At 29.3% G+C, this 22,751-nt stretch overlaps 1 protein-coding gene across 1 annotated transcript in view; it reads right to left on the reverse strand.

The window, feature by feature from the left end:
* The window catches only part of LOC145270354 (uncharacterized), a 52,353-nt gene that overhangs the window by 8,171 nt on the left and 21,431 nt on the right, over positions 1–22,751 (reverse strand). The gene's annotated exons all lie outside the window — the stretch shown is intronic.

Genomic DNA, 22,751 nt, shown 5'->3' on the forward strand with positions numbered 1-22,751 from the left:
TGTATAATGTTTAATCGATTCGAAAAGCATGTAATGTTGAACGCTGTTGGAGAACAAGAAAAGCTTACCGTAATGTCTTTGAAGACTCAATAATCACTTCAAAATAAGAAATAAAACAAAATGTTGGTAGAAAACAACTCAATAAATGTTACTGTGACATTTGTTGGGCGGCAATCTTAAGTTTAACCGAATCAGTTTCAAGTTTCATAATGTAATTATTATAGTTTACTTTCTTGGTCCAAATATATTCTAGTAATTTTACTAACTTCGCATTTTCCTTTTGTTTTATATTATATTATATTATATTATATTATATTATATTATATTATATATTGAATTATTTAGACTACTATTCTCATTTTGGATGTTAACGGTAGTTTGACTAATTAGAATAATAATGAAATGTTCAGTTTTTTCTGATTTTTATGTTTTCATGTATTTTAATTTTTATGTTTTCATATATTTTAATTTTTATGTTTTCATATATTTGAATTTTTATGTTTTCATATATTTTAATTTTTATGTTTTATATATTTTAATTTTTATGTTTTTATATATTTTAATTTTTATGTTTTCATATATTTGAATTTTTATGTTTTCATATATTTGAATTTTTATGTTTTCATATATTTGAATTTTTATGCTTTCATATATTTTAATTTTTATGTTTTCATATATTTTAATTTTTATGTTTTCATATATTTTAATTTTTATGTTTTCATATATTTTAATTTTTAATGAAATAGACATAAAAAATAGAAATTTACAAAAGATATCGAAAACAAGCTTTAATCATTGACAAATATAATCCGAACTTGATAGGAAAACAATTCGATTCGACATACTTAACTAATAAACAGACATTTTTACACAAGGAACGAAATAATAATTTCACCGTGTTATTACGATGAACTTAAGTTCTTTGTTCTTTAGCAGTTGATTTTCTATTTAAATAATTTCATGTTTTTCATCTTGTAATTTTGATTCTTTTATATTTTCATATATTTTATTTATTAATGAATTGAACACACAAAACAAAAGTTGTATCAATTTACTAAAGAAATTCTAACAAATTTTCTGTTTTGAACAACAACAAAAGAAAAGAATTCAACCCGATTTTTTCCGTATTGAAACTGGAATGAACGGTAAGTTTTTAAATATTTTTTCTTTACATTTCTCATCCGATTTTTTTAAATAACCTTAAATATTAAATTATGTTTATTCATCTTTTTATTTATTTATTTTTGCAATAAAAATATTAATTCTATATGATTCATAACAAGCGTGAATATAAAATGTGAATTTCCAATTTATTTGGTTTATTTTTAATTTAAGATAAGTGTTTTTTGGATTTGCATAGATTCGGAAAAGTTGTCAAAAAACAAATATATAAAAAATAAATGTTATCAAAGGCAAGATAAGTTACTTTTCTACCTAAATGGATAATTTTATAGTGTTTTTATTTAATTTAACATGTTTATTATTTTACCGTGTGAAAGAGAGAATCGGACGCCATTTTAAATTTTCCAATACATCGGTAAACACAGTATGTTTTTCGAGCTGAATAAACATGTTACATTAAATTAAAACATTAAAAAATTATCCAGTTAGGTAGGAAAGTAACTTATCTTGCTTTTGATAACATTTATCGGGTTTGTATTACTGTACACATAGATTCGAAAAAGTTGTCAAAAAACAAATATATAACAAATAAATGTTATCAAAGGCAATATAAGTTACTTTTAATGTAACATGTTTATTCAGCTCGAAAAGCATACAGTGTTTACCGATGTATTGGAAAATTCAAGATGGCGTCTCACACCCTCTTTGACACCGTAAATTTGGGAAAAGGTGTTATAAATAAAAAACCGGTTAAAATGCTGTTAAAAACTCGCTCAATATATGTTACCGTGACATAGGTTGAAGGTTGACATATATTCGGCGGGTTTTTAATAGTATTTTGTATAGTTTTTTTTATTTATAACACTTTTTCCCAAATTTACGGTGTTAAAGAGGGCGTGAGACGCCATCTTTAATTTTCCAATACATCGGTAAACACTGTATGTTTTTCGAGCTGAATAAATATGTTACATTGAATAAAAACACAAAAAATACATCCAGTTTGGTAGAAAAGTAACTTATCTTGCCTTTGATAACATTTATTTGTTATATATTTGTTTTTGACAACTTTTTCGAATCTATGTGTACAGTAATACAAATCCCATTTATTTGTTATATATTTGTTTTTTGACGTTTTCGAATCTATGTGTACAGTAATACAAACCTGTTTATCTTTATTTTTTTACTCTAAAAGTCTATTCTTAAAAAGAAAATACTTGTGTGATTTCTGAGAACCGTAAACACAATAATTCAATTCGAAGAAAACTGATAATAGAAAAAATAAAAAAAATAAATAATAATAATAAAATAATAATAATAATAATAATAATAAAACAACAATAATAATAATAATATAATAATAATAATAATAATATTAATAATATTAATAATAATAATAATATTAATAATAATAATAATAATAAAATAATAATAATAATAATAATAATAAAATATTAATAATAATAATAATAATAATAAAATATTAATAATAATAATAATAATACTAAAATAATAATAAAATATTAATAATAATAATAATAATAATAATAATAATAATAAAATATTAATAATTATAATAATAATAAAATAATAATAATAATAATAAAACAATAATAATAATAATAATAATAATAAAATATTAATAATTATAATAATAATAAAATAATAATAATAATAATAAAACAATAATAATAATAAAATAATAATAATAATAATAAAATAATAATAATAATAATAATAATAATAATTTAATTGTTAAATGATTATCCACATGTTTCTGTTCTGTTTTTAAAAATCGTATTTTTAAGTTAAATTCGAATTTTACGAAATGTTATTTTATCAATTTATTAGGTGGAAGTACAGAAAAGTTACAAAACGCTCTCTCCATGTTAAGAATGACTTTCTGAATAATAAGGTTGTTATTTCAGCATGGTACCATGAGTGCACAAGTACCTAATAAAATTTTTTTCTGTCTACACTTACCTATGAAGTCGCTAGAGAATTTCGTTTGATTCTGTATGTTTTATCCCATATTTAAAATTTTAGACTGGGGATCACTTACTTTTATAAAGTTTACATAAATGATCAAATATTTATTGACCATCATTAATTATCAGTAACTTTATGTAGAAAAATATATTTGTAAATCTTTACAATGTAACCCAGCGTTATTTACTCTCTTAATAAATAAATAAATAAAATAAAAATGAAGTATGTTGGCTATTACGTTTCAACAATTTTTTTAAAAAGAATCGTTCAAAGACATGACAAATAATAATAAATATTTAAGATTTTAGGACGTTGAATCACTTTTCTATATAAATTTAACATAAAATAAGCATCGAGTTAGCAGGCAATAATATCTGTAATCATTTGCAGTTTTCAATTTTGGTTGAATGGGAAAGAGATGGTTACTCATATCAGTTTTTTTTATTTTATTTTTTTATTTATTTGCTTTCCTACGTTTTTTTGTGTTGTTATTTTTTTCAAATAGTTTTTGTTTTTATTTTTTTCAAATAGTTATTTGGAATTCCCCTTAACAAATTATTTAACCAAAGATATCGTAAAATATGGTTGGGCATAACAAAACTTTTCAAAAATGTTAATTTTGTGGTTTTCTACCAGTACTTTATTTAAGTATCGATTTTTAAGCGATTATCGTGACATCTTATATGACTGTTTTATATCAGCCATTTTCATTTCTTCTAACATAACATAAGACACGGTACAGATTTTTAAAAAGAAAATAAACGCTTAAAAATTACTTAAAACACAAAAACCTCGTCCAAGTATTCAGAAGAGTTTATTATGTTGCCTTTAATGACAATCATTTGCTATATATTTGTTGTTGTTTTTTTTTTGCCTAGTTTTTGTGTTGACTACAAAATGCACCTTTTAATGTATTAAATCTTTAGATGAATGTGTTACATAAGGGAGGGAGAAGAAACGGATTTGAGTTTGGACACTTTACTTGAGGGATACTGGTACCCTGGTGATGACGTGTCCATTTTACTAATGAAGAGAAGAAGTTTACGACGATGAGAGAGAGATATATTACAAGTGTTATGAGACGAGAGAACGGGCCCCAAGATCCCTTAAACCGTTTTTCTGGTTGTTAGGACACTTGTGGATGTATGTGTTTATATATAGAAGTTCATACCTGGTTTTGCTGCTCTGGGAGAGTCTTCATCTGGGTGGAGCTCTCTTGCTGTTTTCGCCGGAATACACAAGATGAAGACAGATGTTGGGTTTTCAACCTTTTATTCTCCCAGGCATGATCTGCAGATGTCGCCATCGATGGTCTCCACTGTGGGTACCTACCACGTCCCACGTCTGGGGCGCGCATCTCCCCCCTTACTTAGGAGAGAACCATTTTAGACCTCTGCTCGGCTTGGCATTTTCTGAGAGACTCAACGTTTCACCAACCTTGCCACGTAGCATCACATGACATCCGGTTAGATGAAACGTCACTTCCTGCAACGTGGATTAACTACAAAAATATCTCTCTGACCTCCTCCCACCCTCTCCCTCTCTCTCTCGATCTACTATCTAATAGAGACACAGAGAGAGAAAATAGAGAGAGTATGAAAGAGCCAGAGAGAGAGAGAGAGAGGAGAGATGCTCTTTAACATTCCTCCACCCCTTTTTTATCAAAATGTATGGCAAGCCATACATTTTTAATAACTAACTAACTAAAAAAAATAATTATGTCCGAAGTACATCTTTATTCTTTCACTTTCCGGACTCACCCCTTTTCCAAGAAAGATCAGGCACCAGTACTCTTCTACAACACTATCAATCCTTCTGCTGCTTCTCAAAAGTCCCTCCTCGACATTAACTTGCTTCCAAGTTAGACAAAGATACAGCTTTGCAGATATACATCTTGTCTAGGCGGTCGCATTGTTGGATATTTTCCACTGACTCTGCTCTTTATTTGGACCACTTGGCCAAACAAATGGAGACTCCATTTTCGATCACTTTTTCGAAATGGGGCCAGCATATCGCAATTACGACCAGAACGTCGGATGCTCCATGTTGGTGGTAGCTTTATCGCATGGGGACTCGAACCCCAGACCCTCAGATTAAAAGTCTGATGCTCTACCGACCCAACCATCCCACTCGCGTTCTCGACTTTCAGCATAGGCCTAAGTCCCAGTTTTTTTTTCCTTTACTGTAATGCCCTGACGTCTTTCTCTGAGTGGTCCTATTACTGGAGCTTTGTTCTATTCTATCTACTACTTCGGGACTTCACAAAGCTCTTCTACTAACTCCCTTGGTTGGTCTAAGCCAAGATACGCCTTCACACTGATTCACTCGGAGCCTGTTTGAGTTCCTGGAACCCGACTAGATACGGAATCATCACTCCCTAACTAATGCGCCATCGATTTCTAACTAAGTAGCTTTCCCTTTGTGATTTTTCCGCATTCCCAGCAAGTCCCAAGATTCCAACCCAGATATCCCTCACACATTTCTCTAAAAAAAATAAAAAAATAATAAGGCTCTATCTTGTCCCTTACGTAATCTGCATCTTTCCTTTTCTTCTATCTCCCCGTGATTAGGCTTGGTACCGACTGTCCAGTCGCTCCGTACCCTGAGGAATTATCGCGACCTCGCACGCCAGACTTTTGTTGGACAAGACTTATTGCCATTGCTTGGGCCTACGTGGCATCTTCCAACTCACTGGAACCACTAGTATTGTTTTAACAGGGTTCTCATTACTCTAAAATAGTATTTCCCCTGCCAAATTTTCTAATTTGTGACAATACCGTGGCTTATAAAAAAAATAAAACAACAGAAAAAACTGCTTTCTACAGCCTAATCGCCTTGTAATTCTCATGAAAAAAATGCAACTACGCGCTAAACGTCCCTAAAATATAACTAAACCAACCAAATCTATTCCAAAATAATTTAATTTAATAATACCAATTAAATTCACCCAGCATGTTTTTGTTTTTTTAAAATTTGGTACCTTTAATTCACAATAGGGTAACATTTTACTTCTAAAATTCTTCCTCCACCCCTTTTTTATCAAAATGTATGGCAAAGCCATACATTTTTAATAACTAACTAACTAAACTAAGGAGGGAATACATACGCTACCCACTGGCAAGAAGACTGTCCTACGATAAATCGATAAACTCAAAATTAAATAAATACAACAATAAAATTGCCATGTAGCGCTACCCTGCGCTCTTCAAGGTCAAACTCCTTTATGACCCCATGGCTTCTTCGTACCCATCTCGGGACTTCCAGAGCATCCTTTGCTCTCGGTCGACACTACTCGTGGTCGATAATTTCACGGCTCCTAGCCGAACAACAATAAAACACAAAATCGATGTCCATCTGCCTCTTACTTACATCTAAGGATTTACGGACAATCTTCTTTACTCCTAGGTAGCACAAAAATAAAAAAAATCCCATTTTAAAAATTCTCATTTATGTTTTCCTTGCATAATCCCGTTATCTCAAAAATTATTATTGATAATTGATATACCTCTATCCTGTCATCATCTTATTTTTAAAAAATTAAATTACATTGACACCACGTGGCAAGACCATCGATGCCCCCATCTGCTATACAAATACAAGATAACAAAAGTACAGAAAAAGAAATACAGAAAAATACACATGGCAACTCAACAATACTTAACAATATTCAATAATACTTAATTAATATATACTTAATTAATTCACTTATAACTAACAACTTTCAGCAAAGTTCAACAAAATTATCACAGATCAAATTGTCCACGTAAGCAAAGTTCAAGGGTTTTCTGAAACTAAAAAAAAATCATTATTCTTTTACAATTAACCACAGAATTAAATAAAAAAGTTCCGCTTCTATTCTATTCATATAATTATAATTTACTTAAAATTAATCCGGAGGGATGCCACATCACCAACCTGATTTTAATTTATCACCTAATACTTTCGACAATAGTGTAATTTCTTCTTTCTTTTTTTTTTTCTTTTTTTCAAATCTAAAATGACATCTTGCTATTCCGAATGCATTTAAAAGTTCACTGTCCCTTATTTTTGTAACGCTTTGCTAAATTCAACAATGTCAAATGACTGACAGGTTTATAAACTGTGGACAAGCTCGATGTCATTTGCTTCAACATTGTTCGTTTGTGTTGTCTTGTCTATTTAAATATATATATATATACGTTTTTTTTTCTTTCTCCGTGTTTTCAATTCTTTCTCTGTGTTTTTCAATTTTATTTTTATTTTTAATATGGTAAATTAATTTTCTTTTCTCTTTTGTTTTTCAGTCGTTTTCAAAGCTTACAGCGTATTTTTAATTTTGGAGTTTAATTTTCTTCTAAATGCGTATGGTATTCTTCATGCCTTTGTTATCTTTTTCAACACATAACTGAATCATTTTTTCTTCTTCTTCCTTCCTCTCTCTCTCTCTATCTTTCTCTCTCTCTACCGGTTTTTCACTGTTCTTCATTTATTCTCTTTTTCTCTTCATTTTCACTATTCTTTCTTTTTATTCCACTGTCTCTTCTCCGTTTTGTCTCCCTCCTTTTTCCTCAATTTCTCTTCTTGTCTTTATTTTTCCTCGTTATCTCTTTTTCTCGTTATGTCCGTGGCAATCCAGGTTTCGATATATGCCCCATGCGGGGGCAAGAAGGTCAACGGCACCAAATAACATATATGTTACATAAGGGAGGGAGAAGAAACGGATTTGGACTTGGACACTTTACTTGAGGGATACTGGTACCCTGGTGATGACGTGTCCATTTTACTAATGAAGAGAAGAAGTTTACGACGATGAAAGAGATATTACAAGTGTTAAAAGACGAGAGAACGGGACCCAAGCTCCCTTAAACCGTTTGTCTGGTGGTTAGGACACTTGTGGATGTATGTGTTTATATATAGAAGTTCATACCTGGTTTTGCTGCTCTGGGAGAGTCTTCATCTGGGTGGAGCTCTCTTGCTGTTTTCGCCGGAATACACAAGATGAAGACAGATGTTGGGTTTTCAACCTTTTATTCTCCCAGGCATGATCTGCAGATGTCGCCATCGATGGTCTCCACTGTGGGTACCTACCACGTCCCACGTCTGGGGCGCGCATCTCCCCCCTTACTTAGGAGAGAACCATTTTAGACTTCTGCTCGGCTCGGCTTTTTCTGAGAGACTCAACGTTTCACCAACCTTGCCACGTAGCATCACATGACATCCGGTTAGATGAAACGTCACTTCCTGCAACGTGGATTAACTACAAAAATATCTCTCTGACCTCCTCCCAACCCTCTCCCTCTCTCTCTCTCTCGATCTACTATCTAATAGAGACACAGAGAGAGAAAATAGAGAGAGTATGAAAGAGCCACAGAGAGAGAGAGGAGAGATGCTCTTTAACATATATAAACACACACATATATATATATATATATATATATATATATATATATATATATATATAGTTATATATATATGTATATATATAAACATATATATAAACATATATATATATATATGTTTATATATATATAAATATATATATATATAAACATATATATATATGTTTATATATATAAATATATATATATATATAAACATATATATATATATATAAATATATATATATATATATAAACATATATATATATATATGTTTATATATATAAATATATATATATATATAAACATATATATATATATATATATAGTTATATCTATATATAAACATATATATATATATAAACATATATATATATAGTTATATATATATATATAAACATATATATATATATATATATATATATATATATGTATATATATATATATATATATATATATATATATATATATATATATATATATATATATATATATATATATATATATATACAAGAAGGGCGCAAGCTAATTACACAGTGTTTATCGTTTAAAGGGCAGGTGTACTGTTTGGGAATTATGTCCCTTGGATGGCAAAATACGATATAATGCAACTCATGAGACTCAGATGTTGTTAAATATCGATTTGTGTTCTGTTATATTTTTTTTCTCATATTCACATTTGCAAGTCGGGACATTTTCCAATATTACGTTACTTCTCTATCAAAGGAGGGGGTAATACATGGGATGGCGCAAAACATGACAAGTAAAGCCAAAATGGGGATAACGCGACACATGGCTGAAATGCACAAACAAACTAGAAACAGGTACTACTACACCCCTATCGTTAGTCGTTTGATGCTGATTGCAGGTAAAACATCTGGTTTAAGTCTGGAATTATAAGTTAAGGTCATCGTAAAGTTAACGGAATCGAATCTGATAAAAATAAGTCGCAATTTTCATAATGTAATCATGTGATTATTGTTTTGTTTTTTGTTGGTTCAAATCTTGTTTTTGTTATTTGATTGACTTCGCTATTTGTTCAATTCCTTCCTTTTTGAATTGTTTATGTGAAATATTCAGTTTTGCATTTTTTTTTATATTTGGATTATTTGGATTACTGTTCTCATCTTGGATGTAAACAGTAGTTCAACTAATTCAAATAATAATGAAATGTTCAATCTTTTACACGAGGAACAAAATAATGATTACACCGTTTTACGATGAACATAAGTTCGTTGTTCTGAAGCAGTTGATTTTTTCTTCTTTTAATAATTTCACGTTTAAATCGTGTTTTTTTTATCTTTTAATTTTGATTCTTTTATATTTTCATATATTTAATTGCTTAATGAATTGGACACACAAAACAAAATTTGTATCAATTTACTAAAGATTATATTAAGAAATCCTAACAAACAAATTTTCTGAGTTGGACACAAAAGAAAAACGATTTTTTTTTCGTATTAAATCGCTGGAATGGAAGGTAAGTTTATTTTTTTCACTTTACAACAATATTATTCAACAACATTAAAATAATCTTAAATATTAAAATAAGTTTATTTTTTATTGCAATCCAATATGAAAGGTAAGTTATTTTTTACGCTTTAAAAAATCCCATTCAATAACTTTTAAAATAATCTAGGCACCGCCAAAAATGGCCGCAAAATCAAGTTGTTGTTGTTTTTTAAAACGAAATTACGTTTATTAAAATCCATTATTTCTGAGTAACTTTTTTTTTCCAGAAAGATAAAACCCTGAATTTTATCATATAGAAAACAGAATAATGTAAAACTTTTTCTACTATTTTTAATTCAATTTTAAATGTTAAATTTTCCCAAAAAGTTAACAATTGACATTTTTTGTCTTGCACAAAAAACGTACTTAAATATTTAAAAAAAAGGGTTTTTGAAATAATTAATTAATTTATTTATTGTCTAACTAAGATTTAGGATGATTTTCTAAGAGAATATGCAAAAATATTATAATATAAGTACCTGAATTTCAAATAATTCCTCTTATTCATATAGGTAACCAGATATTCGCGTTGACGTAGAGTTCAGATCGACTCTGTTTACGTTTTCGTCTGATAAAAAGCAAACTATGGAAGACCAAACAGGCCAAAAAAAACTTATTTTTCAGTGACGAAAATTTCAATGTATTATTAAGCTGAGGCTGGCCAGTACCAGATGGGTGACCATTTGTATGCGTTTGGTTTTTAATGTGTATGTGTGTGGGGGCCAGACTCCCCAAAATGGGGGGGGGGGCAATTTAAAGCAGAATAAAAAAAAATTATTTCAGCGCGTTTGGTCCACCATAGTCAAAGGCGGCAAACGTTTTCAAACGGGATCGAAAAAAAAGATGATATTTTTAACACAAAGGGCACAATATTTATCGAATTTTTTTTTTTGGTATCGATTATTCAAAGCATGCCCTGTTTAATAATGGTCATGCATTATTCGGCTCGCTAAAAAAAAATTGTTAATTTATTTATCAAAAATTTTAAAATAGCTTTTTTCGTATAAATATTAAACATTTTTTTTTTTGTTTTGCTTAACTTAAATTAATTATTTTACTTAACATATTCACCGAATTTCACACTTCAAAACTCAAAAGCGGGATAATTAAACACAATCGAAGATCTGATATTCAGACGTCTAAATAAGGTATGCAAACAATTTTTTTTTTTTTTTTTTGAATCTATAATTCTGTCCCTTACAACACAATATGTTGATTTCAGTCTCAGATGATTATTTTAAGCATATTTGTTCCCACTTCAAAACAAGGGGGGGGGGGTTGTAAGCAAAAAAAAATATATATATATAAATATCGTTTATGAAAAATAAGTAGACTGTTATAAAGTTCATTCTTCTCCTAATAATCGCTGAAAATTTCGTATTGATCGGATAATTACCTGATTTTTGGTAGATTTTTAAAAAGACGGTCCGTCAAAAAGTACTGACCTGCCCCCCCCCCCCCAGTTTTGGCGGTGCCTAAAATAATCTAAAACATTTTTTTTTGTTGCAATCTCCCTAAAAAATATTGGTTCTTAAAATAATATTAAACATAGAAAAGGTTTAACTTAATTGCAATCCAATAAAAATGTTGATTTCGTGAATAAAAATGTTTTTATTTAAGGAAAAGTTAGGTAAAATTTACGTGATTTATGCGAAAATCCTAATGTTTACCATAAACACAATAATTTGAATCGAACTTGGTTTAATTGTTTGACAACTAAACAAAAAAACTGTTTTTTCGGCATTTAATATATGTGTGTGTGTGGGGGGGGGGTTTAGAAATAGTTTCTGTCGTTATTTTCTTATTACGCCGCTAGAGAATTCCGTTTGAATTTGGATATTTTATTCAATGTTTTAGGTTTTTAATAATGGAATAAGGATTCTTTGGGTTCGTTTTACTGTACACATAGATTCGAAAAAGTTGTCACAAAACTAATATAGAACAATTAAATGTTATCAAAGGCAAGATAGGTTACTTTTCTACCTAACTGGATATGCTTTTAGTGTTTATATTTAATGTAACATGTTTATTCAGCTCGAAAAACATACAGTGTTTACCGATGTATTTGATACGGTGAGTTTGGGAAAATGAGTTATAAATAAAAAGACAAAATACTGTTAAAAACCTGCCGAATATATGTCAGCCTATGTCATGGTAACATATATTGAGCGAGTTTCTAAGCAGTATTTTATCTCTTTTTTATTTATAACTCATTTTCACAAATTTACCGCCTCAAAGTGAGAGAGTCGGCTCCCATTTTAAATTTTCCAATACATCGGTAAACACTGTATGTTTTTCGAGCTGAATAAACATGTTACATTAAATATAAACACTAAAAACGTATCCAGTTGGGTAGAAAAGTAATTTAACTTGCCTTTGATAATATTTAATTGTCCTATATTTGTTTTGTGACAACTTTTTCGAATCTATGTGTACAGTAAAATAGACCCAAAAATGTTTTAGGTTTTTGAATAATGGAATAAGAATTCTTTTATTACGTTTACATAAAATTATTCTTTTATTACGTTTATATAAAATGATTTTTTATTACGTTTACATAAAATCATTTTTTATTACGTTTACATAAAATCATTTTTTATTACGTTTACATAAAATCATTTTTTATTACGTTTACATAACATGATTTTTCTATTACGTTTACATAAAATGTTCCTTTTATTTCGTTTACATAAAATGATTCTTTTATTATGTTTACATAAAATGATTCTTTTATTATGTTTACATAAAATGATTCTTTTATTATGTTTACATAAAATGATTATTTTATTATGTTTACATAAAATGATTCTTTTATTACGTTTACATAAAATGAGCATTTAACAGAAACTTAATAAAGAAAAACTAATTGGTAAATGTCTACAATCGAATCCAACGTAGTTTTACTGCTAAAAAAAAATAAATAAAAATGTATTTTTTGTTTTTAAAAATATTCCGAAAAATAGAATGAAAAACACAAAATTTAAATATTTAGACTTTGTTTTATAAATAAAACTGAAAATGAGCACCCACCCCTTCCTAATCTTCCTAATAATAGATTTTTCAATCTGATATTTAGATTTTTATAAAAAAATGTTTCTTTACTTTCGTTATTTCTGAGAAAATAATGTTCTCTCAGAAAATAATAATGTTTACCATAAACAAAATAAGTTGACCAAGAGTTCGTTCAATTGTTAGACAATTGAGCACAAAATGTTTTTTAATATTTTTACAAATACTTTTCTTTCCATATTTACCTAATATTTCGCAAGAGAATTGTTTGGGTTTTGATATTTTATTCAATATTTTAGGTTTTAGAATAAGGATAATTTTCTTTAATAAAGTTTACATAAAATGAGGACTGATTTATTGGCCATCATCAATTAACAAAAATTTAATATAGAACAAAATAATTGGTAAATATTTACAATCGAAACCAGCATAGTTTTTTTTGTTTTTTTACTTTAGATGTAGTTTTACGTCCACAATTATCTATTATGTCGCTAAATCATAATGTTTATCATAAACACAATAATTTGATTCGATTCGGTGGAGAATTCCGTTTGAATTTTGATATTTTATTTAATGTGTAAGGTTTTATAATAAGAATAAATTTCTTTTATTACGTTTACATAAAAGGAGCACTTAACAGAAACTTAAAAAAGAAAAAATAATTTGTAAATATGTATAATCGAAACCAGCATAGTTTTTCGGTATTTCATTGTTTTTTTTGTTTTATTTTTTTTTAATATTTTTTTTTACTTTGAGTAGTTTTCTATCCACATTTATCCAGGGTTGCGGAGTAGGAAGGAGTTGGATTTTTAGCTGGAGTCGGAGTTGGATTTCTAAGAGTACTACCCAACTCCGACTTTATTCCAATAAATTTACCTTTTTACATAGTTTTCCTGTTTGGTTTTACCAGTTTTCTTTTTTATTACACCAAACAAGGCACATTGCCACTTTAATGTAGGGGGCTACTATCAGGGACCTAAGTTGCAAGGGTACTATGTAGGGAGTTTAGCAGCAAAATGTTAGTGTACCTTACACTTGAACTTCTGCATGTCAGTACAGTTGGGGAAGCATGAAGCCAGAAGATAATTTTTAAGTTTATCAGTTCTGGGAAAGAAACAATTAGAGTAGAAGGCTTTCATACATCTAAGGATCTCTACTGTGTAGGGGTGGGACTTTGCTGCTTGTTGGGTTTGTCGGGGGGATTTTCATTAAGGGGGTACAATAGCTTGTAGTTCATCAGATCATCCACCATTAAAATACTTGTAAAACAAGCGGATGGATGCAATATTTTGTCGATGAGACAGTGGCTGAAGCTTAGATGTCAGTTCAAGATCTATCAAGTTGGCAACTCTCTTTTGAACCCTGCCCAGGAGCGAGAGACTAGTAGCAGATGCACCAGCCAAAATGTCACATCAGTTCTCCATACATGGGCGAATGGTAGCTTTGTAGAGGTATAGGAAATTTACAAATGTAAGTAACTTCTTTGCAGCAGTCTTAGCAATGATCTCGATGTATCTATTCCAACTCAGGTGCCATGCCTTTACAGAGTTAAAAGTAGATTTCGTAGTCTAGTGGGGGGTGCCATTTTCTTTTCCCTGCAACCTCTCTTTCACAGCCTGTCTCCACTTTATCATTATTTTCATGACAAGTTCAAAGTTTCACGAGAAACACTCGTCTAGCTGAAAACACTATCAATAATTTCCCCACTCTTTATCCGTGCCTAAACAAAAACATAGATTCCATGAACAAAGTTTCTTTCTTAGAATGCACACCTGGAGAACTCTTCCATTTGCCTGCTTTCCAGCTGACTATAATATCGTAATTTTCAAGTTCAATGTAAGCATGTTCTTAATGAGCCATTTCCCTTAAATAATTCAATTTACCAAATTTCCACTAAAAATTACTACAACAGTGTTCCATTGACCACTGTATGCTTATAAACCCTTATCCTCGAGTGGCATATTGGCCTTAATAATACACAATATAAATTTGCAACAATACACAATTCATATTTGCAACAATACACAATATATATTTGCAACAATACACAATTCATATTTGCAACATTACACAATATATATTTGCAACAATACACAATTCATAGTTGCAACAATACACAATATATATTTACAACAATATACAATTCATATTTGCAACAATACACAATATATATTTGCAACAATACACAATACATATTTGCAACAATACACAATACATATTTGCAACAATGCACAATAATATTTGCAACAATACACAATTCATATTCGGAAAAATACACAATACATATGGTAATCCTAGCTTTGTATATGTATATGATACGAATCTTTTAGCACGGTTGAGAAACTGCACTTTCCTTTAAGCAGGCTTTGTAATGACCTTTCTATGTGGAGTGTTTATTAAAAATTATTTAATAACAATTTTATTATGTTAATTGTGTATTAAGAATTATTTTAAATCAATAGGTAGAGATTAAATATAAAATCGCTGATAAGTTAAACACATGTAGTAACAATAATTTCTATGTTCAAATGAGTTAGCAATAAACGGATATCATTAAACAATCTATAAATTTGAATAATATGCTTTAATTTGAAAAATATATACGGAAAACAAGAAATAACTAATAAAACATAAATGTATAGATTTTACTGTAGTTTTCCAACCGAATTAGTTACGATTTCAGCATTAAATAAGTTCCTTTCAAGAAAGCGTTGATAGTTTTGATAAATTTACGGATAATGAATGTGATTTAGGAAGGCAGAAACAAACGTTTTCTGATGAACGTAGATATATTTCTTTTATTATAACAATTACAAATATGTCATTAACATTGTCACACACACGCCTTAAAAAAGAATATTATTATAATGTATATATTCAATAAACATATCTTAAAATTGCAACGGTTTATTAAACTCAATGAAAATGATTACACTTACACGTGTTTCATTGGATAAACCAAACAAATCATCAGACTTTTTATGAGTTCATCAATGAAGAAAATCTTCACTGTTTTCTTGGTTCAAAATGGAAACCTAATTTTAAGGTGGATTAAACATAAAAATCCAATATCCAGTAAAAAAAAGTAAAGGAAACCTAATTTTAAAGCAGAATTCAAAAGGTTTAAAAGACATAAAAATCCAAAATTCAGTCAAATAAAGGAAAGGTAATTTAAAGGCGAAATTCAACATTAATATGCAGAAGAAAGAAAGGAGTTTAGTTCGTAGACCATGAGTTGAATAGACTCATTTTACAGGCCATATTTAAATCTATATTAAGCTTTCAACATTAATACATTTTAATAATTTATACTATTAGGTGAAAATAATTAGGATAAAAAATCACAAAGAAACTAAAAATATATGAATAATGAAAATACGCTAAAAATGTGGATGAAATAATTTTTTGAATGCTAATAAAAATTTGTTGAGTTTCAAAAAAATATATTTTAATAAAAAAAATATCTATTCTGTAATGTTAGGTAAGGTAACGAATTCACAACTTTCGGTGGCTTTTTTCGTATACAAATATACGAATCTGTAAATATGTATTGTGTATTGTTGCAAATATGTATTGTGTATTGTTGCAAATATTATTGTGTATTGTTGCGAATATGTATTGTGTATTGTTGCAAATATGTATTGTGTATTGTTGCAAATATAAATTGTGTATTGTTGCAAATATGTATTGTGTATTGTTGCAAATAGGTACTGTGTATTGTTGCAAGTATGTATTATGTATTGTTGCAAATATTTATTATCAGACGTTAATTAAAAAATAAAATTCTGATTATCGATTATTAAAACTGTGTATATCATTTGTATAATAAAATATGGGAATGATAATAATGCATTCAAAAACGTTGGATGAAATAATTTGTTGAATGAAAAAGATCTGTGGAATTCTAAAAAAAAAAGTACAAAAAATAGGAACCTTATTCTTTTGAATTAAATTATTATGAATACTAACAACAAATATGTGATGTTATGAAAATATTCAGTTTAATATCAAACACATTATAAATAAGTGGCTATATTTCCACACATGACTTAAAACGAAAGTTATTTTAAAAGAGCATATTAGTATCCATTGCTAAGTAACTAGATTATATATTGATTTGTATTATTAACTTTAATTTACTGAGTATTTAAATTAACTTTTTCTGTATTATGAATTTATTATATTTCTATTGTTAGCAATATATGTTTATTATTATCAGTAGCAACTATAGTAGTTGTGTGCATATTGTTCCTGCAAATTATTACTACATTATTGTTTATTTTACTTCATTAATTGCAGAATTTCTTTATCTATTACAAAATACTATGAAGAGTATTTTACATTTAAACGATATGAATGTGAATTAAGTGTTTATTTCTGTGATTTTTAAATGTTTTATAAAGTTATGTTTCTTGTTTTGTTGGTACGATTGAAATAAACAATGATACAAAAATAGTTCATTTATTTTTTACTTGCAGATGTTCCTGCTTCAATGATATTAAAATATTAATTTTTTTTTATTTTCAGATGTTCCTGCTTGAACGTTTTAATGGATATTAAGGGACCATCCTTCTCCTTAAACAGTATTCTATACACAATTATTTCCTTATATGGCAGACAACAAATACGTCTGCACACAACTTTATTAGATATATATGTGAAGAGTAATTTATTTAATATTTAAACTTTTACACTACAAAATATCTCTTATCAAAAAAATTAAGTGATACAAATGGAAATTTGTTAGCATAAAATCTAACTCGCATAAACAATTCCAGATTAAAATTGAAAAAGTCAGGATAAAATGACATATTGTTAATAACTTTGTAGTGAAAATCTTGCTCCAGGAGCAATTTCATTTAAATATGAATAGACACATTAGGGAAAAGCCACATTCTTGTGAAGTGTGTGGATATTCTTTTTCTCGAAAATCGAAGTTAGTGATACATATGAGAACTCACACTGGGGAAAAGCCACATTCTTGTGAAGTGTGTGAATGTTCTTTTTCTCAAAAATCACATTTAGTGATACATATGAGAACTCACACTAACGAAAAACCACATTCTTGTGAAGTGTGTGGATATTCTTTTACTGAAAAATCAAAATTAGTGAGACATATGAGAACTCACACTGCGGAAAAGCCATATTCTTGTGAAGTTTGTGGATATTCTTTTTCTCAAAAATCAAACTTAGTGATACATATGAGAACTCATACTGGGGAAAAGCCATATTCTTGTGAAGTTTGTGGATATTCTTGTTCTCAAAAAGTAAACTTAGTTTCACATGTGAGAATTCATACTGGGGAAAAGCCACATTTTTGTGAAGTCTGTGAATATTCTTTTACTGAAAATTCAGCATTAGTGAGACATATGAGAACTCACACTGGGGAAAAGCCACACTCTTGTGAAGTGTGTGGATATTCTTGTTCTGAAAAATCATCGTTAGTGATACATATGCGAAATCACTCTGGGGAAAAGCCACATTCTTGTGAAGTGTGTGGATATTCTTGTTCTCAAAATTCGGCATTAGTGAGACATATGAGGACTCACACTGGGAAGAATTGAATGCCTACTAGACACCATCCTCGGTTGCAGTTTCTGTGTACAGGGGTTTCCCGTGAATTCTGGTATGATTACACTTTTAATTTGAAGTAAACCCTGACTAAATATTCGAATTTAAATGAAAATGAAAAAAAAAACTAAATCAACAAACTGGCAGGATGTAGCCCAGGATAAAAAGATCCCCTCAGCTTTGTTAGGCACTCGGTCAGATGAGGAAAATAACGATGCACCTTCTCCTAGGTATGTTGCCACAAGTAACAACATTAAGTTGGACAGTCCAACATATCAGTCAAATTCTAGTCCTGGAATCATTTACTTTTTATAGATGATTTGAAACTCTATGCAGAATCCGAGAACCAACTTGTCTCTCTGATAGACATTGTTAAAAATTATACAGAGGACATCTGCATAGACGTTGGATTCAACAAATGCGCTAAGTGCACCATAAAGAAAGGAAGAAATATCTTAATCTTGACATTGGCTTGAAGAAAATGCTGTCTATAAATACCTGAGAGTAGAGGAGAATGAAACACTTGAACATGGAAGATGAGAGAAAAAGTTCCACGACTTAAAAAAATCCTCTCATCAGGATTATCAACATAAAACAAAATTACTGCATCAATCAATTGATTTGTCTCGTATGGATTTGGCATAATCAATTGACCATAGAACTGCATCAATAACCTTTACGTAAAAACTCGGAAATACTGGCCATTCATAAAGTCATTTACAAACATCAATTGGCAAAACCCGTTGTTTCTTATGAATTTGGTATAATCAATTGACCACATAACCATATCAATAGCTTTGACGTAAAAACTCGGAAAATGCTGGCCCTGCAGAGAATCATTTACAAACATCAGTGCATGGACAAGCTGTACTTACCACGGAGAGAAGGTGGCGTAGGGCTCACTGAAATTAACCATGCATACCGAGCTGCAATGGTAAGCATAGGCCAATATATAAAATGTTCTTCTGTTCTCAAAATAAAAAATGGTGAATGAACATCACACCAAATGTTTGCCTCAGCAGACGTCAAATACCAAGCGGAATGTTAGAGTTGCACCGATTCTTGTATTGTTTCACTATATTGGTTATTGATAAAGTTGTCACAGAAGCATGGATAGTAAAATTTAATATAAATTTCATAGCCACAACGAGTTAGAGATAATTAAACAATACAGGTTAATATACTGTCTCACTACCAAATATTGTTGCATTTTGTGACTCCTTGGTAGCGGTTGATAAAGCGGGAGGACACTGCTATTGTTATATGTTATTCAATATGAAATATTTGCATAAAGGAAAATGTTACAAAATACATATGGATTTGGCATAATCAATTAGCCATAGAACTGCATCAATAACCTTTACGTAAAAAACTCGGAAAATACTGGCCCTTCATAAAGTCATTTACAAACATCAGTGCATGGACAGGCTGTACTTACCACGGAGAGAAGGTGGTTTAGGCCTCACTGCAATTACCCACGCATACCAAGCTTCAATGGTAAGCATAGGCCAATATATCAAATATTCTTCTGACCCCAAAATAAAAATGGTGAATGAACGTCACACCAAATATCTGCAGACGTCAACTACAAAGCTTGGCGAAAATTTCAGTGGTAACACACTGGATAACACAATCGAAGAATATGACAACACAGCAACCCTTGTCACAGAAAATTCAAATCTTGGTTTCGATTGATTACCAGTGAGAATTAACACATGATACAAAAATTATCAAAAGTCTTGATGTCAGATAAAACTCACAGACATGAAATGATAAAGCATAAAATAACGCCAGGTATATAAAAATAGTTTACATAATATTTGTCTTCAGAAACAAATCTCACTACATAACAAAATTAAAAATATACTGAAAAACGACAACTTTTTTTCAATGTACCGTTTAGTCGGCTTGAAAAACAGTGTTTCTCGGTATATTTGAAAAATACAACGGTGGCCGACATTGTTGATTACGTTAAGTTCGGGAAAGTGAGTTCAAACTAAAAATCTATACAAAATACTGTCAGAAACCAACCGAATATGTCAGCCTATGTCACGGTAACATATATTCAATGGGTTTCTGACACTGTTTTATATAGTTTTCAACTTATTTTCCCAAACTTAGCATATTCAACAGAGTCCACAACATTTGTCTTTTTCAAATACATCGATAAACGTTGTGTTTTTCGAGATGATTAAACATTTTACATTAAATACAAACAATAAAAAATCACACCGTTAGGTAGATACGTAACTTACCTTCTGTTTGCTTACATTTATTTATTTTTTGGACAACTTTTTAGAATCTGTGTATTGTAACGCCCCCTTCACCCAAATACTTATTAAAAACTCACATTTTTTAATACAAATAACAAAATACAAAACTCGATTTTGCGGTTCCACATTTTAGCAACATTCGGCTTAATCCACTGATTGTTGGTCGAGTCCAAGCCATGCTGGACAGAAACTCCCGAGGATCCGGATCCAATTATGCAAGAGTACAACTTATTTTTTTACATTTTTACATTTTTCACTTTTTGGAGTAGATTGTTGTACTAAAAATATAAGAAACATTTTTTTTTTTACATTTTCCCCTTTTTCACTTTATGGAGTGGATTGTTGTACTAAAAATATAAGAAACATTTTTTTTTACATTTTCCCCTTTTTCACTTTTTGGAGTGGATTGTTGTACTAAAAATATAAGAAACATTTTTTTTTACATTTTCCCCCTTTTCACTTTTTGGGGTGGATTGTTGTACTAAAAATATAAGAAACATTTTTTTTTACATTTTCCCCTTTTTCACTTTTTGGAGTGGATTGTTGTACTAAAAATATAAGAAACATTTTTTTTTTACATTTCCCCCTTTTTCACTTTTTGGAGTGGATTGTTGTACTAAAAATATAAGAAACATTTTTTTTTACATTTTCCCCTTTTTCACTTTTTGGAGTAGATTGTTGTACTAAAAATATAAGAAACATTTTTTTTTTACATTTCCCCCTTTTTCACTTTTTGGAGTGGATTGTTGTACTAAAAATATAAGAAACATTTTTTTTTACATTTTCCCCTTTTTCACTTTTTGGAGTGGATTGTTGTACTAAAAATATAAGAAACATTTTTTTTTTACATTTTCCCCTTTTTCACTTTTTGGAGTGGATTGTTGTACTAAAAATATAAGAAACATTTTTTTTTACATTTTCCCCTTTTTCACTTTTTGGAGTAGATTGTTGTACTAAAAATATAAGAAACATTTTTTTTTTACATTTCCCCCTTTTTCACTTTTTGGAGTGGATTGTTGTACTAAAAATATAAGAAACATTTTTTTTTACATTTTCCCCTTTTTCACTTTTTGGAGTGGATTGTTGTACTAAAAATATAAGAAACATTTTTTTTTTACATTTTCCCCTTTTTCACTTTTTGGAGTGGATTGTTGTACTAAAAATATAAGAAACATTTTTTTTTTTACATTTTCCCCTTTTTCACTTTTTGGAGTAGATTGTTGTACTAAAAATATAAGAAACATTTTTTTTTACATTTTCCCCTTTTTCACTTTTTGGAGTGGATTGTTGTAGTAAAAATATAAGAAACATTTTTTTTTACATTTTCCCCTTTTTCACTTTTTGGAGTGGATTGTTGTACTAAAAATATAAGAAACATTTTTTTTTACATTTTCCCCTTTTTCACTTTTTGGAGTGGATTGTTGTACTAAAAATATAAGAAACATTTTTTTTTTACATTTCCCCCTTTTTCACTTTTTGGAGTGGATTGTTGTAGTAAAAATATAAGAAACATTTTTTTTTACATTTTCCCCTTTTTCACTTTTTGGAGTAGATTGTTGTACTAAAAATATAAGAAACATTTTTTTTTTACATTTCCCCCTTTTTCACTTTTTGGAGTGGATTGTTGTAGTAAAAATATAAGAAACATTTTTTTTTACATTTTCCCCTTTTTCACTTTTTGGAGTGGATTGTTGTAGTAAAAATATAAGAAACATTTTTTTTTACATTTTCCCCTTTTTCACTTTTTGGAGTAGATTGTTGTACTAAAAATATAAGAAACATTTTTTTTTTACATTTCCCCCTTTTTCACTTTTTGGAGTGGATTGTTGTAGTAAAAATATAAGAAACATTTTTTTTTACATTTTCCCCTTTTTCACTTTTTGGAGTGGATTGTTGTAGTAAAAATATAAGAAACATTTT

Source organism: Euprymna scolopes, chromosome 46 (genome assembly GCF_053919585.1).
Source record: "Euprymna scolopes isolate OS-2025 chromosome 46, ASM5391958v1, whole genome shotgun sequence".
In the NCBI taxonomy this organism is placed as follows: Eukaryota; Metazoa; Mollusca; class Cephalopoda; order Sepiida; family Sepiolidae; genus Euprymna; species Euprymna scolopes.